Genomic DNA, 16,647 nt, shown 5'->3' on the forward strand with positions numbered 1-16,647 from the left:
TTTGAAGAATAGAATTAACGCAGCGCCTGTTGCTACTGGAGGCATTTGAAACATGTCAGTTCTTTCTCTCTGTTCATTAATGTTTAGATGTTTCACACTGAAGTCCTGATGAACCCTGTTGGCTTTCATTACCCTCATCTGTAAAAGGAGAATTAGATTGAAAGATCATAGTACACACATCCCCATAAATGTATTATTCAGGTTATTCATGGTTCTTTTCACTTTGACATGTACAAATACAAGAGTCCCTTAGTCTACCAGGATTAATCCCTTAGGCGTCATTCTGAGTCATGGAATACTTAGTGAAGCGGAGTCTGGAATCTTCGCATGCCAACACTGCCCAGTGTTACATATTATCATTCTTCATCAAATTTTGATTGAGGAAAGCTTCCAACCTCTTAAAGATAAATATAGTTGATAGATCAACGTATATGGAAATTACTCTAATGAGAAGCAATAAAACATATTTATGTATATGATCTTCTAGGCTTCCCTCTGGTCAGTGAAAAAAAGTTCAGAGAACCACGATTCCTAAAAGAGATTTTTCAATGACTGAATCCACTGGATACATATAGAAGTTGACTGTCTAGATTTAGATCTTTCTACATAGCTTTCTGTTTAAAAATCACTACTTTAAAGTTCCTGCTTATTACTTTTCTCACAGGTACCATTTTCTTATTTTGAATTGCCAAATTGTGATGTTTTATGACAATCAATCAAAAAGTCATTACAAACTGGAAGCATTTTGCACTAATGGTCAGTTTAGATATTCCCTGGCCAGTTTAATTTTGATGCAGTTATTTTTAACTACCATAATCTATTAAGTGTTCCCATTTACAGCTAATACTTCTACTCAGTTTTTGCTACAGAGATTAAGAAAATTTGTTTCTAATCTATTTATTCTGCCAGGCATTTAATGCCCTGTAATTCAAAAGCCAATCAAGTATTTACGACTTATTTCTTGTTCAACATTATGGGTGATTCTTTAAGTCACTTCAAAATCTACTGCATTTTCATGTACACTTTGTTTATGGAAATATAAATACAAGGGTAATCAAAAGCTACATCTCAAATTAAGAAAGGAAATGAGGCCTATGTCCTTGGAGCTCCATGAATTCAATTCCCCATTTATCCTACATAGATGTTTGTCTTCTCGTTATAATTGCAGCTCCAGCTGTAGATGCAGCAAATGTTTCTGAACGACATAGTTTTTTTTCTTTTCAGCAGTATAGGGACAAAGGTCGTATTCCAGAAACATCCTGAGCAAAACTTTACTGCCAAGTGCATTCCATTTTGAAATGTGATTTACTTGTACAGAAATTTGAGTTTCTGCAGAACTAAAGGGAAAGCTGACAAGATACCTCATGGCTTCAGAAGTGGGTAACTCAGAAGTGAGTCACCCGTATTTGCTCATATTTGCTTTGGCTGAGGAAATTAGGTTGCAAGGTTACCTTACTGTGTTACGAAATAACTCTTGTAATTACATATAACTTCATATCATTTTAATGTCTTTCTCACGAGTATCATAGGTAAAGGGAAACCCATATATATTATGTGAGAGAAATATTTTCCAAAGGTTTTTTGCATCCTGAGTTAGCATTAAGGTATTTAACATGACTGATTTCAAATTTCTACGTTTTTGTTGAATTTGGCTTAATGTATAGCATCGTAATGATGTTTAGCAGTGGGAATTTAGAAGAATTTATAACAAATCTTCTAGATGGTAACATTAATTATACTTTAAACAAACCTTGATTATTCATCAACCTTCAATTTCATTTTCCAAACATAGCAACACAACTGACGTTATCTGCTAATATCGTAAGTCATCCTGCAAACCTGATAAAGAATTGTAACTGTGACACATTAATTAGCTGAAGGTACTTTGACAGGACAGATTATCGGTTAAGTGGAAGGTACTGAAGAAAGAATGCATATAGCATAAATTGTGTAAAGAAAAATCCAGTTAATAAGATGATACTTGTTGATAAATGATCTTAATGGAAATTACCAAACTAAATGCCAAACGTATATTGTATTCCCATGAATGAAAGTGATTGAAAATCATGGAACAAATTAGCCAGCAACTTACAAGTTCATTTAGCTGGGGGTTCTCTATTAAGGACATTCCATTGTCAGAGAAAAGCGTTCTTAAGAGTTTGTAAGGTTTCCTTAGGCATTTTCAGAGCAATTTTGAATTGAGGCAGTTAAACACATCCCTTTTTACATAGCAAAGATATGTGTGTGTTAGAGATGGTAATGGCTATTATCATGATAAAGAATTTACAAATGTCACTTTGTGTTTATTTTCATCTTGACAATTTGTGTGGTTGTTAATGCATCCTCATTTGCTAGATTTTAAGAACACTTCCATTAAAAGTTTTTCCATTATATGCCAACTGTTAAAATTCTTTAACTGTGGCTGAAAAGAAGCTAATTAGTATCACCAATAAGTTCATTCTGATTTTTGAGTTTGAAATTCTGATTAGCTCTTTCTATCCTCTGGAGATCTCAGAAGATTCAAAATAATCCTATTTTCTCAAATCTGGCACAACCTAGTCTATATCACAGCCTCTTCCAAAAACTTGCCTAGCAAGCTGTGGTCATAAAGAACGTCTGAGACCTATACAACAGATGCCTGTCTAATAAGGCTTTTCTATCTGAGTCCCATGGTTAATGTCATTGCTCTCTTTCCATTGCTGGCAAACATTGGTTGAATGACACCTGATCAAGAGGCATGCCGGATGACGGGTTTTGACTGACACCTCAATTGTGAACTGATTTATAACTCAAACAAGGAGTATATGGAGTTATTTCCTACTCACCAGTTAAGTGACCTATTTCTGATCTAGTCTGACATCTCAACAACGCTTGATTACATACGTTTGAGAATAACCACAAGTGGTTGTTCTAATCATCTCCAAAGTATACTCATCTTACTGCTCTTTAAATCTCATCAGAAGCTTCAAATCTCTACAGAATTAGATAGATCAATCGATCGATCGATCAACCCTTCATGGAATGAACTCTGAACATCTTAATAAGGAAGAATAAAAACGGAAGTTAGTATGTTGAGTAATCTTAACTTATTTTTGTATTGTTTCCTCAAATAGAGAATATTGGGGAAAGTCAATGCCAAGAACAGGCATACATGCTCCACACATTTTCAGAAGCCAAACAGTCATGGTAATTTCATGAGAGCTAGACACTTACGTGAAAGAGTTTTTGTGGTGCATGTTTCTGGTTTGTTTGTTTTTTTTTTTTTTTTTTTTTTTTTTTTTTTTTTTAATGACCATAGACACTAGCATTCATAGTATGCCAGATAAACATTTGTTAATTTTTTCTGAGAGAGGCCACAAAAAAAAGAATTATTTTAAAATCAGTGCATGATTATTAAAATTGCTTCTGCTAACCTTCATTTTCAGAACTACATGCTGCATCAGTTTTGTTACAGTTTTGTGTTCCGTTCTGATAGTTACTGATTCGGAACATATGCTATTGTAGCTACACCTCGAGCTCTGTCATATTTCTCTACCATAACCTTGCACGGGGTTAGGAGGACTTGGAGACGTGTCAGAAGAGCTTACCACGCTCATACATTAGCTCTGTGGCACAGCAGTGCTGCCGAGATGAGCTGCAAATTCCAAGCAGCATATTGATTTGTGATGTATTTGTTCTTGGGCAGGTCAATTAATTATGTTGCTGTGATGCCACCCTAAATTGTAAATAGAAATAGAAAATGAATTGTCACATTCTGTGCCTGCCTCTCTTACCACTTAGGATGACAAAAGTGGTTCCTGCCCCTTCTGCATAAGATCATGTGAAATATGAGAATTGGCCTGTATCTTAATGTGTTGGCTGTTGGTCAGAGATGCAGCTTGAAATGACTTTAAAGATACCCTACTAATTATCTGCTACCTATAGGCTCTTGAGACATAGTTATAAGGCAAGAAACAAGAAGATTTTTTTTTATTTCATGTTTGCTACCATGTGTACTTTTTTCCTAGGAAACACAGGGAATGACAGCTGCTGCAAATTTCCAAATGTATTTCCAAATGTATTGGAAAAAAATGATTGTATTAATAAAAAATCATTTCTAGATTTTTTGCAAAGGGGTAAAGAGAAGAGATGTAAGAAAGAAAAAATAGTCATGACTCCCAATGTGAAGATGAGCTGTAAAAGTTTTAAATGGTGATTTTTTTTGACTCATGGGGAAGAATAAATAAGACAATTATTCTAGTAAAAGAAGAAACAGCTAGATTATCATCACTAAATTGCTGCTTCTACAGTCTTTGTAAGTAATTTGTCCCGGTGTGACAGTACACACACAGACACACAGACACAGTCTTAAGAAAGTTCATAAAAATTTTCCATTATCTATTATCGTTATCCACAAACCTTATGAAAACACTTTGTCAATGTGTGTGTGTGTGTGTGTGTGTGTGTGTGAAAACACTTCACAATTTCTTGGAATAACAGACAAATTTTTTTGGAAAATTTTGAAATCCAAGCAGGATATTAAAAAACACTTTTTATTCAAAATATTTTTTAAAAAATTATTTATTTAAAAGGCAAAAATACAGAGAAAAAAGGAAAGACAGAAAAAGAGAGAGAGAGAGAGAGAGAGATCTTCCATCTGCTGGTTCACTCCCCAAATGGCTGCAATAGCCTGGGCTGAGCCAAGGTAATGCCAGGAACCCAAGATTCCATCCAGGTCTCCCATTTGAGTGACAAGAGCCCAAACAGTTGAGCTGTCCTCAGCTGCTTTCCCACTCCTCTTAGCAGGGAGCTGGATCAAAAGTGGAGCTGCTGGTACTTGAACTGCTCCCATATAGTATGCTGGCACTGCACACAGTGGTATAATCTGCTGTGCCACAATGCTGGTGCCATTAAAAACATTTTAAAAGACACAAATGTTGTACATATATATTGGGTACTGTGTCATTCTTTAAAAGACGTATTGATGTATTTCAAAGACAGTTACAGAAAGAAAGGAAAAGACACACAGACACAGAGAGAGAGAGAGAGAGAGAGAGAAGAGAGAAGAGAATGAAGAGAGAGAAAGAGATTGATTTTCTGTCTGTTGGTTCTTTCCCTGTTATGGCCACAACAGCCATGGCTCTGCAGGCCAAATTCTAAAACTCCATCTGGGTGTCTCATATGGGTGCAGGGGCCCAGGCACTTGGCCCATCTGCTGCTGCTTTCCCAGGCACATCAGCAGGGAGCTGGATCAGAAGAGGAACAGCCGGGACTTGAACCAACACCCATATATATACATATACTGGAATGGAAGGCAGTGGCTTAACCCATTGTGCAACAACACCAACCCCTATGTCATGTTCTGATACATGTATATATCACATAATGCCCAATCAGGTTAAATATATCTATCTGCCCTAACATTAAACATTTATTCATGGTGAAAACATCCAAAATCCTACCTTCTAAGTTTTTTTTGCTTTTAGGAGGAAATGTACAGTATACTAACATTATCCATATTCACCCTACTGTAAGACAGAACCCCAGAACTTATAGTTTCTGTCTTGCTATAATTCAAAACCCATAAATCACTTTCCCCCATGGATTCCTCCTTAGGAATCCTTAGGCCCACGGAACCATCTTCTTTTAATTTCTTTGAGCTCTCCATATGTTTAGATTCCATGAGTAGAACATGAGTAAGTTCATGTTCTACCCATTGGCTTATTTAACTGAATGTAATGACCTCTAATTCCATCGACATTTTTGCAGATGACAGGGATTTTTTGTTTTTGTGACTGAGAAGTATCTTATTTTTCGTATGTACCACATTTTATTTATGCTTTCATCAGTGGATAGACACCAGTTGTTTCCATTTCTTGGTTACTGATAATAATCGTGCAGTAACCTTGAGAACACAAATATCTCTTCGGCAAGCTGACCTCATTCCCCTTGGAAGTATATCCCTTGTGAGTGCATGATAGTTTTATTTTTAATTTTGGGGAGCCTCCATTCTATTTTCCACAATGATTATTCTATTTCGCGGAGCTTCTAACAGTGTGGAAGGGTTCCTTTTTCCATGAACTCACCAATTCTTGTTATCTTTTGTCTTTTCGATAATTATCCACCTGGAGAGCTACTATCTATTTAAACTGGATTGTTATTGTTATTATTATTTTGCTATTGAGTTTGAGTTCCTTATGTATTCTAGTTTGAATCCTGTGTCAGATGCATAGCTCGCAAGTGCTTTCCCCCGTTCTGTAAGTCTTCTTGCTTTATTGATTGTTTCTTCCCTGTGCAGAGGTTCTTTAGTTGGATGAGATCTCATTTGTCTATTTTTAGTTAATTTCCTTTGCTTTTGGAGTCTGATCCAAGAAATTCCTTCCGATTCCAATTTCCTAAAGCATTTTTTTTCTGTGTTTTCTTTCAGTCATTTCAAAGTTCTGGGTTTTACCTAAATGTTGTTAGTGCATTTTAGAATTTACCTCTGTAGATGGTAAGAGATAAAGGTCTAGATTTGTTTTCCTTAGTATGGATACCCATATCCATTTCCTGATTCTTCCCAACGACACTTATTTTAAAAGCTATCTTTTTCCCAAGGCACATACTTAGTAATTTTGTCAAAACTTTGTGTATTTACTTCCAGTGCTTTTTTTAAAATTTAATTTCTGCTTGGTGATATGGAACTTTGTTTATTTAAAAAAAGTATTTATTTATTTGAAATGCAGAATTACAGAGAAAAATGGAGAGAAAGAGAAAAAGATCTTTCATTCATTGATTGACACCCCAAGTGGTAACAATAGCATGGAGGAGGGAACTCCTTCTGAGTCTCTCATGGGGGTGATAGGGGCCCAAGGACTTGGGCCATCCCTGCTGCTTTCCCAGATGCGTTAGCAGTGAGCTGGATCAGAAGTGGAGCAGTCATATGGGTGCTCACAGGGGATGCTAGTGTTGCAGGCAGTGGCCTGACTTACTGCTCGCAATGCCAGCCCCATTGTGGAGCCTTAGCTTGAGTAACTCTGCTGATTTCCTGCCAGTTCTGCTAAGGCCAGTGCAGGAGCTCAGCCTGAACCAGAGACCTTCTATAATTTTGATTTCACAGCACAAGTTACAGTTTTTATGTGTCAGAGTTGAAGCAGTAAGATGCTTTTTGTTATAATTTTTATAGAATCTAAAAATAAAGTTGTTTTTTGGGAGACCTAGTAACATTCCATTGACCTATGAATCTATGTCAATATCATGCTGTTTATACTGTAGCATTTTAATATATTTAAAAATCAGGTTGCATAATACTTCCTATTCCGGAACTTTTGTTCAAGACTGCTTAGGCTTTTCAGGATCTTTTGGGGTTCCCAACACATTTTAAATGTCTTTCTAGTTCTGTGAAAAAAATATTACTGATATTTTGACAAAGAGTGCATTAACTGTGTAAGTAGCTTTGGCTATTATGGGCATTTTAACAATCTTGATGCCTTTTCAGTCCACAAACATGAGAGATATGTTTCCCATTTCTTTGTATCCTCTGCAATTTCTTTCATCAATGATTTATAGTTTTCATGGTATAAATCTTTCACCTCTTTAGTTAAATTTTTTCCTAAATATTATTTTTAGCTACTGGAAATGGGATTTCTTTCTTGATTTATTTTTAGATGATTTACTATTGATGTCTATCAACATTCTGATTTCTGCATGTTGACTTTATGTTCCACAGTGTTACTGAATTTGCTTATTAATTCTAACAGCTTACATGTGGATTTTTGTGTTTATATATATATATATATATGATTATGCCATCTTCAAACAGTGAAAATTTGACTACCAAAAATAAGAAAACCTTTGGAAACTTACAGAAGTACATGGAAATTAAACAATGTATTCTGTTATTCCTGAATGACTAATGTATCAAGAAAGAAATTAAAGAAAAAATTTGAAAGTTTCTCAAATGAATGAAAATGGAAACAAAATGTACCAGAGCCAATGGGATACTGCAAAAGTAATAATAAGAAGGACATTTAGGCTGGCGCCGCGGCTCACTAGGTTAATCCTCCGCCTGCAGTGCCGCCACACCGGGTTCTAGTCCCGGTCAGGGCACCAGATTCTGTCCCGGTTGCCCCTCTTCCAGTCCAGCTCTCTGCTGTGGCCCAGGAGTGAAGTGGAGGATGGTCCAAGTGCTTGGGCCCTGCACCCGCATGGGAGACCAGGAGAAGCACCTGGCTCCTGATTTCGGATCAGCGCGATGTACCAGCTGCAGCGTGCTGGCCATGGCAGCCATTGGAGGGTGAACCAACAGCAAAAAGGAAGACCTTTCTCTCTGTCTCTCTCTCATCTCTCTCACTGTCCACTCTGCCTGTCAAAAAAAAAAAAAAAAAAAAAAAGAAGGACATTTATAGAAAGAAGGCCTGAATCACAAAAGCAGAAATATTTCAATAAATGACTCCCCAAAACTTAAATGTCTTCCAGAAAATCTGGCAAAGTAATAATAAATCAAATCCAAAATTCACAGAAAGAAATAACAAAACTGAGAACAAAAATAAATAATATAGAAACTTTAAAAAGAAGCCAAAATGAAACAAGGGGCTAGTTCTTTGAAAAGATAAACACAATTTTTAAACCGTAAACTTAGGGAAGAAAGGGAGACAATTCAAATACTTGAAATCATAAATGCAAAGGGAAACCATGCAACTGAAAACACAAAAATACAAAGGGTTGCTAGATATTACTATGGCAATTATATGGCAACAAATTTGATTACCTCCTAGAAATGGACAAATTCCTGCACACATATACCTTACTTAGATTGAATCATGAAGAAAATAGAATACCTATTGAATACCTATTGTATTCGTAGGTCTTTATTACTTTAAGTAAAATATCAGAAACTTCTTGGGAAGGAAAAGGTTTGTTTCTGCTTATAGTTCGGAGGTTTGTAGTTCAGGATCTGGTGGCCCAATTAGTGGCGTCTAATGAAAGCTGGCCATGGTGAGACATCTGAGAAAGAATAATCACATGTTCAGGCAGGAAGCAGAGAGAGAACTTGACATAAATAGCCAACCTGCTGATAAAAACTTCCGAGTGCAAGTCCTCCATGACCTAAAGAGCTGTATCAGACCCATCTGGCAGACTCACAACTCAATCAAGTTTCCACCCTTACTCCTTCAACCTTAACATAAGTCATCAAAGTTTAGATATCTACATGAGTTTGAGGACCCAAATCCTGCTCAGTCCACAGAAGTTAAGCAGACTAATAAATACCAATTTCGAATCAACAGTGAAATGTCTTCCAACAAAGAAAAGTCCAGCACCAAATGGCTTCACTGCTGAAATCTACCCAATGTTTAAGGATGAATTAGCACAAATGTGTCTTATAGTATTTCAACAACTAGCAGAGGAAATAATTCTTTCAAACTCACTCTAGGAAGCCAGCATTATCCAGATAGCAATGACACACACACATAAAACCATGGGCTGATATCCTTGAAGAACATAAATACAGAAACCTCCCCCCAAATGCTAGCAAATCAAGCCCATTGCCACCTTAAAATGATTAATCACCGTGACCAAGTGAGATTCAGTCCAGGGATGCAAGGATGGTTCAACATATGCAAACCAATAAGTGCAATATACTCCATAAAATATGAAGAACAAAAATCATGTGATCCTCTCAAAAGATGTAAGAAAGGCCTTTGATACGATTTAACATCCCTCATGATAAACACTCTGAACACATGGGATATAGAAGGAAATTAATTCATAATAAAGATGATATATAACACATCAAGTATTAGCATCATATTGAACAGGGGAAAGCTGGGAGCTTTCTGTTTAACACCAGTACAAGACAAATATGCTCACTCTCATTAGTTTTCATAAACATAGTGCTGGGAGTCCTGCAAGAACAATTAGACAAAAGAAAGAACTGAAGGACGTTGAATTGGAAAGAAGGAAATCAAATTGTCATAGTTTTTTAAGAACACATTTTTCATGCATTTTTGAGTGAACCCCTTGTATGCTTATATTTCAATTTTTTTTAAAATTTTTTGCATCAAACAAGAGAGGTCCTATCCACTGGTTTACATACCAAAATTTATCTATTAAATCCATTGTTCTACACCTTGTATCAAGAATCCATGTGTGTGTGTGTGTGTGTGTGTGTGTGTAAGCTGGCTGAATGGACCACTGGTATTGTATTATAAGTATTTTAATAATTATAAGTATTTTAATAGAAGAATGTTCTGCCTATTATCTCCACTTGCTTGACTACTGACTAGCACTTCCTAGTGTTTTCTATGAACCCGTAAGAGTTATCAAAATACCTTAAGTTGAATTGTTGGGGTGAAAAACATTGTTTCGTGAAGGGGAAGGGGAGAGGGAGTGGGAGAGGGGAACGTTGTGGGTGGGAGGGAAGTTACGGGGGGGAGGAAGCTATTGTAATCCATAAACTGTACTTTGGAAATTTATGCTCAGAAGAAAAAACAAAACAAAACAAAACAAAACAACAAAAAAAAACATTGTTTCAGAAGAGCCTGGTACCATCTACAGAAGAACCAATGCAGGAGTCCCCATCAAAACAAGTTATGGGGCCGGCATTGTGGCATGGTGAGTTAAGCTGCCGATTGTGATGCCAGCATCCCATATGAGTGCCATTTGTGTCCAGGCTGTTCCGCTTCCAATCCAGCTCCCTGCTAATATGCCTGGGAAAGCAGCAGAAGATGGCCCATGTCCTTGGGGCCCTGCATCCCTATGGGAGACTCAGATGGAGCTCCTCGATTCTAGCTTTGACCTGGCCCAGTCATTGCATTTGGAGTAGTGAGCAGTGCATTAAGACTTCTGTCTCTCCCTCTCTCTTTCTGTAATGCTGCCTTTCAAATAAATAAATAAATCTTTAAAACAAAAACAAAAAAAAGCAAATTCTCCCTCCAACACCTTGAGTTTGAATATTTTCCATTTTGTCTTCACATTGTGAGGCATGACTGACTGTTACTACGCTTGATCTTAGCCAAAAGGCCAAGAAGCGATATGACTGACTGTTAATACATGGCAGTGGCAAATGTTTCAAGTCATGCATTTGATTTGCATGTAGATATCTACATTCTGCAAAGTTTAAAAAGTAGGGGACAGACAATTCTATGAGATTTGGAAAAATATCCTGTTAACCCACTGTATACATATGGTCCTAAATGTAACACATCATCCACATTCCATGGCACCTTATCACGTATCACACAAAAGCACCATGGACTTAACACTGGATTTTGCTCCAGGAACTTGAGTAAAGATAAAGATGGACTTATGGATAACCAAACAGTTAGACATTTATGTTGCATCAAGTACATAAATACATTTGTACCTTGGTTAGGGCTCTGTACAATTTTTCTACCTTGGATGTTCCCATAAAAGAGTTCAAGTCACAAAAGAATATGCTTTAGAGTGAATGTAATAAACTTGAACTCAAACTAGAAATAGAAGACCAACAGGAAGAGTAACGAGATATATACTGTTACTGAGTGTAATGTTTCCTGGTAACCCAAACAAAGAGAGATCCACATAAGGAACCTGGGGACCTTTATTATGGCTGAGGAAGTCCTTGAGAAGAGGCCAGAGTTTTTCCTGGCAGAACTTACTGAAAGAAATGTTAAGTTATTTAAGTAAGATCTTCTTAGAAGCCAGTGACTTTGACTTTGCCTAGTGCTTAAAAACAGTACGGTTGGTAGACTTATGTTTCAAATTATAAGCCTTGGATTGTTTAGTATTGATTTTATAAATGTCATTAAGTTATAAGAGTAGTGTGAGAAGCATCAAGTGGTTCACTTTGGTAGACTTTGTGTGGTCAGCAAAGATGTAACCTGTCCAAAAGGCAGCAGAGGGTTAAGTCAGCCTGGATCCTCACCCAGCTCACTGTCTCGGCCACGTTCTGTGACCCCTGACAAATTCATTGTTTTTAATATATTAAATAAGGTTTTTAATGTACATGGTTACTGAGATTACATGAGAAAAATATGTAAAATATCTAACATTATCCCAGTACTGTTTCAAACACTGATGGCTAACTTTCTCAGCTGGTTACTGATTGCATCTTATATAATAGAGGAATAAGACACACAAATGAGTAAAATCATGGAAACAAGCCCCAAAAACTATCGCTACATGCAGGAAATGAAATGTCATGCATATGTAGGCCTCCAAAGCTGAGCATCTGCTCCTTTAGAAAGCAAACATAGTCACTATTTATAATGAAAATCCTTCTCTTATTGGACTGCTCCCTTCCTTATTGTTAAAGTTGAGTACAGATGAGCCTTGATTTATGATGCCTCACTGTTTCTCAACTTTATTTTTATAATTTAAAAATTTTGTATTTATATAAGGCAAACAAATTTCATGTATACAGATTTATGGATATAATGATACTCCCCACCCTATCCTCCATCCTGCCCATGCTCCACTCTCCTTCCTATTTCCTTTTTTATTTTTCTTTTAATTTTTACAATGACATGCTTTCAGTTTATTTTGTAATCACAAACCTAACCCTACATCAACTAGGTAAGTAGGAAAACCACTGTCCTTCAACATAATGGTTTCCAATTGCATCCACTTTGTTGGAAAAGACAATTTTTTATGGCTGACTAGTATTCCACAGTGTATATATACCACATTTTCTTTATCTAGTCATCAGTTGGTGGATATGTGGATTGATTCCATATCTTAGCTATTGTGAATTCATCTGCAGTAAACATGGGTATACAGATAATTCTTTCATATGCTGATTTCATCTAGTTTAGGTAAATTCTCAGGAGTGGGATGGCTGGGTCACATGGTAGATCTACATTCAGATTTCTGAGGAATCTCCATACTGTCTTCCATAATGTTTGTACTAGTTTACATTTCCAATGGTAGATTAAGGTACATTTTCCCCTTTCATCCTCAACAGCATTTATTTATTTATTTTTTAATTTTTGGGTGATATTCCTTCTAACTGGGGTGAAGCAAAACCTCATTGCAGTTTTTATTGGCCATTCTCTGATGGCTGGTGATCCCAAGCATTTTTTCATTTGTCTGTTGGCCATTTGAGTTTCATCCTTTGAAAAATCCTTGTTCATGTCCTTTGCCTATTTCTTAACTGGATTGTTTGTTTTGTTGTTTTGAGTTTCTCAAGGTCTTTATAGATTCGTATATCAATCCTTTATCAACTGAATAGTTTGCAAATATTTTCTCCCTTTCTATCTGTTGCCTTTTCACTTTGCTGAGTGTTTCCTTTGCAGGGCAGAAGCTTCTTAGCTTGGTGGATGTAATCCCATTTGTCTGTTTTTGCTTTTATTGCGTGTGCTTTTGGGATCTGTTCTAAGAATGCTTTGCCTATGCCAACATTCCTGATGTATTTTTCTAGTAACTCGATGGTAACTGGTCATAGATTTAGATCCTTGATCCATTTAGAGTTGATTTTTGCATTAAGTAGAATTCATACTTCAATAGATTTTTAATTTTTTTTTATATTTTTGGGGCTAGTGATTCATGGCAAAATACTCGCTTGTGCTCTGAACAGGGGCATCAGCAGTGGCATCATAGGGTTAATGGCTAATGCTCTACTTGTGTGCTATCTTGCTGCACTATGATATTCGGTAGGCTAGATGTATTAACTGCATTATCAACTGAAGATCTTTCCTACTTACAAGAGGTTATCCGAATGTAACCATCTTAGGTCAAGGGTCATCTCTATGCCCAGTAAAAATAAACTCTTTGTAGCACTTCAGAATCATCAGCCTGTATTCTGTTTTAATACAGCACCAGCTAAGGCACTTTGTGGTCCTAGTTCCATGCTGGTGGCCCAGCCTTCAGCATTTGCAGGTTGCTGTGTTCCATTTACCTGCTCTGTGGACCTTTTCCTCCCTATAGTTTATTATGTCTAATTTGCTCTGGACTTGAAATCAGATAGCAAGCTGTTTTTACCTATGAGTAAAATAAGAATAAGTGTTACCTAGTAAGATCAAGTGCTTGGGTTTCTAATACACGAACCCTATGACTTCTCTATTATTTTTAAAGCTCTCTTTGACTTAATTGCTGGGCTTTGCTATGTTCTTAAAGGTGAAATGTTATTCTTTTTTCTTCAGGTGTTATTAAAGACTGACAAGACATACAGATTGCCCCATGTGCAGAAAGTTCAATATCATTAAAAATTTTGAGTACTTGCACATTCAGTTATATTCATTAATAAAGAATCCCAGGCGTTTTATCTATGAAACTATGAAATATTCATAGGAGGTAACAATTTATTCCTTAAATATTTTGAGAGAAGGGAACTCTCTGGCCAAAGTCTCAGCACCACTTATACTTCAAGCATTGTTCCTTATGTCTTAGCCAGATGCCTCTTGGTAATAAAATTCTCTTTCTTTTCTGACTTTCATTCACAGTGGAAATGAAAGTCATGTTGAGGCACCCCCTAAAGTGTTTTAAATTAACTATTAGATATCATAATACTTTCTGTTTTCTTTTCATATATGTTCTGTTTAAGTCTTTGTCTATAGGCCACACTTCTTAGCACATTGTAAAGGGGATTTTTTTATGTCTCATCTATTCCCTAACTCAAGCCAGCAATAAGTGCTTCATATATGGTAAAGGAACTTTAGTGATGTAACAACTTGTAAGGAAGCTCTTAAACTTCCCTGATATAAATGCAACAGAATTTTTACTTATGGGTGGCAGGAACCCAAGTGCTTGGACTACCATACTGCTTCCCTGGGTGTATTAATAATAAACTAGAACAGAAGTGTAGGAGCCAGGGCTTGAACTGGTGCTCCAGGATGGGATGCAGGTGTCCCACTCTGGATTAACCTGCCGCACCACAGCACCTGCTGCCCATTTGATATTTCTGATATGTTTGTAGCATAGAGAGTGTTGGCTTGAAGGATTCCATGGACTGTCTACTAGCTAACATTTATGCCGCTCTCAATCTGTTTTGAGCTATGGCATCATCGCTTTGTATAATATATATATATATATATATATATATATATTATACAAATCAGGATATATAGCCATAGTAACTCTTCAATGTGGCTCAAGTTATAATCTGCATATGACTGATGAGGTCACTGAGGCCTGAGAGCTTAGGAGACTTGCCTCACTTAGCTGGCAGATGTGGGAGCTGGGATTGTGCCCAGTCAGTGTGGACCTCCCTGTGTACTGCTGAGTGGTGCCATGGACACATAGGTCTTAGCCGATGTCTTGCAGCAGAAAACTGCTACGTATACCCACAATTTTTCTGTCAAAGGACTAGTGAGGTACTCTGGGTTCATCTCCATGTAGCACTGGCATTGATTTCTTCCAATTCTGTGAGGTGTTGCGTAAGGGTCTCCCTACTCTACTGAACTGCACTATTCCTCTCATGCAGATGTGGCACTAGCCTTCACTCGAGTGCTCAGGCTTGCACATGGTGTCAGGGAAATGAGCAGAGAAAGAGAAGACTACACGCTATTGTGTGATTCACAAGGCCATGCGTGTGGCCTAACCAGGTTTACCTTTGTTGTCATCTGTAATTCCTCTAGGTAGGTGGGATCAAACTTGACAGTGTTGAGCACTAAGTGAATGGAAAATATGGCTTTGACTGCTGTTGCTATGTACAAAGAAACTGCCCCACGTGTATGAAAGAGTTCAGACAATCCCACGTAGATGATGAATAGGCCTGACGGCCCAAAACCATACTGCTTCCCAAACATGCTTCTCTTGGAGGCTCCCCTATCTTGGCAGAACACAGCTGTGCCCTCCCCATTGCTTAACCCAGAAGTCTCAAGGTAGCCCCAAGTTTTCTATCTCTCCTTTTGTCACTCCTGGACCTCCCATCACAGTGCAGTGATTGGCATAGCCGGAAGGCCTTCCTTTCAAAGTGAAGGGGGTGCTGTCTCCTATGAGCACCTTGCCTGCAGCACTCTGGCCCAAGCACCAGTGTCTCTCACCTAGCACGCTGCACCTGCACCATAACCTGATTCCTTGCTTCTTCTCTCATGCCCCCTCCATTCTTTTCACAACTCACAACCCAAGAGACCCTGTTGTCAGACGGCCACGTCATTCCTCTCCTCCACACTGTTCCAGTGGCTGCCTATCTCACACAGAGTAAAATGTTGCTTATTTCCTACGTCAGTTTTCTGGGTTGGGGCAGGGATTGTGGCATTAAGCAGGTTGAGCTGCTGCTTATGAGATATGCACCGCCCATATCAGAGTGCCTGGGATTGAGTTCTGTGTCCTCTGCTTCCAGTCTAGCTTCCTGCTAATGTGCACCCTGGGAGACAGGAGATGATGCCCAAGTTCTTGTGAACCTGCCAGTCACGTGGGAGACCTGGATGTTCTCCTGATGTTGGCCTTGCTCAGCACTGGCTGTTACAGGCAATAGGGAAAGTATCAATGCATGACAGAAGTCTCTTTTCGTTTATCTACTTCTCTCTGTCCATCTGCCTTTCAAAAAAATTAATCTTTTCCCCAACTGGGAGTGAACCAGCAGCTGGAAGACTTCTCGCTCTGTCTCTACCTCTCTCTGTAATTTTGTCTTTCAAATAAATAAAACAAATCTTTAAAAAAGTATATAGGAGGCCGGCGCCGCAGCTCACTAGGCTAATCCTCCGCCTTGCAGTGCCGGCACACCAGGTTCTAGTCCCAGTCAGGTAGCCAGATTCTGTCCCGGTTGCC

The 16,647-nt window shown here is 37.8% G+C and overlaps 1 protein-coding gene and 1 pseudogene across 20 annotated transcripts in view; one reads left to right on the forward strand and one right to left on the reverse strand.

The window, feature by feature from the left end:
• Positions 1–16,647, forward strand: part of RBMS3 (RNA binding motif single stranded interacting protein 3) — a 1,614,135-nt gene that overhangs the window by 1,115,205 nt on the left and 482,283 nt on the right. The gene's annotated exons all lie outside the window — the stretch shown is intronic.
• LOC127483025 (U2 spliceosomal RNA) lies at positions 10,827–10,992 on the reverse strand (annotated as a pseudogene).

Source organism: Oryctolagus cuniculus, chromosome 4, assembly GCF_964237555.1.
Source record: "Oryctolagus cuniculus chromosome 4, mOryCun1.1, whole genome shotgun sequence".
NCBI lineage: Eukaryota > Metazoa > Chordata > Mammalia > Lagomorpha > Leporidae > Oryctolagus > Oryctolagus cuniculus.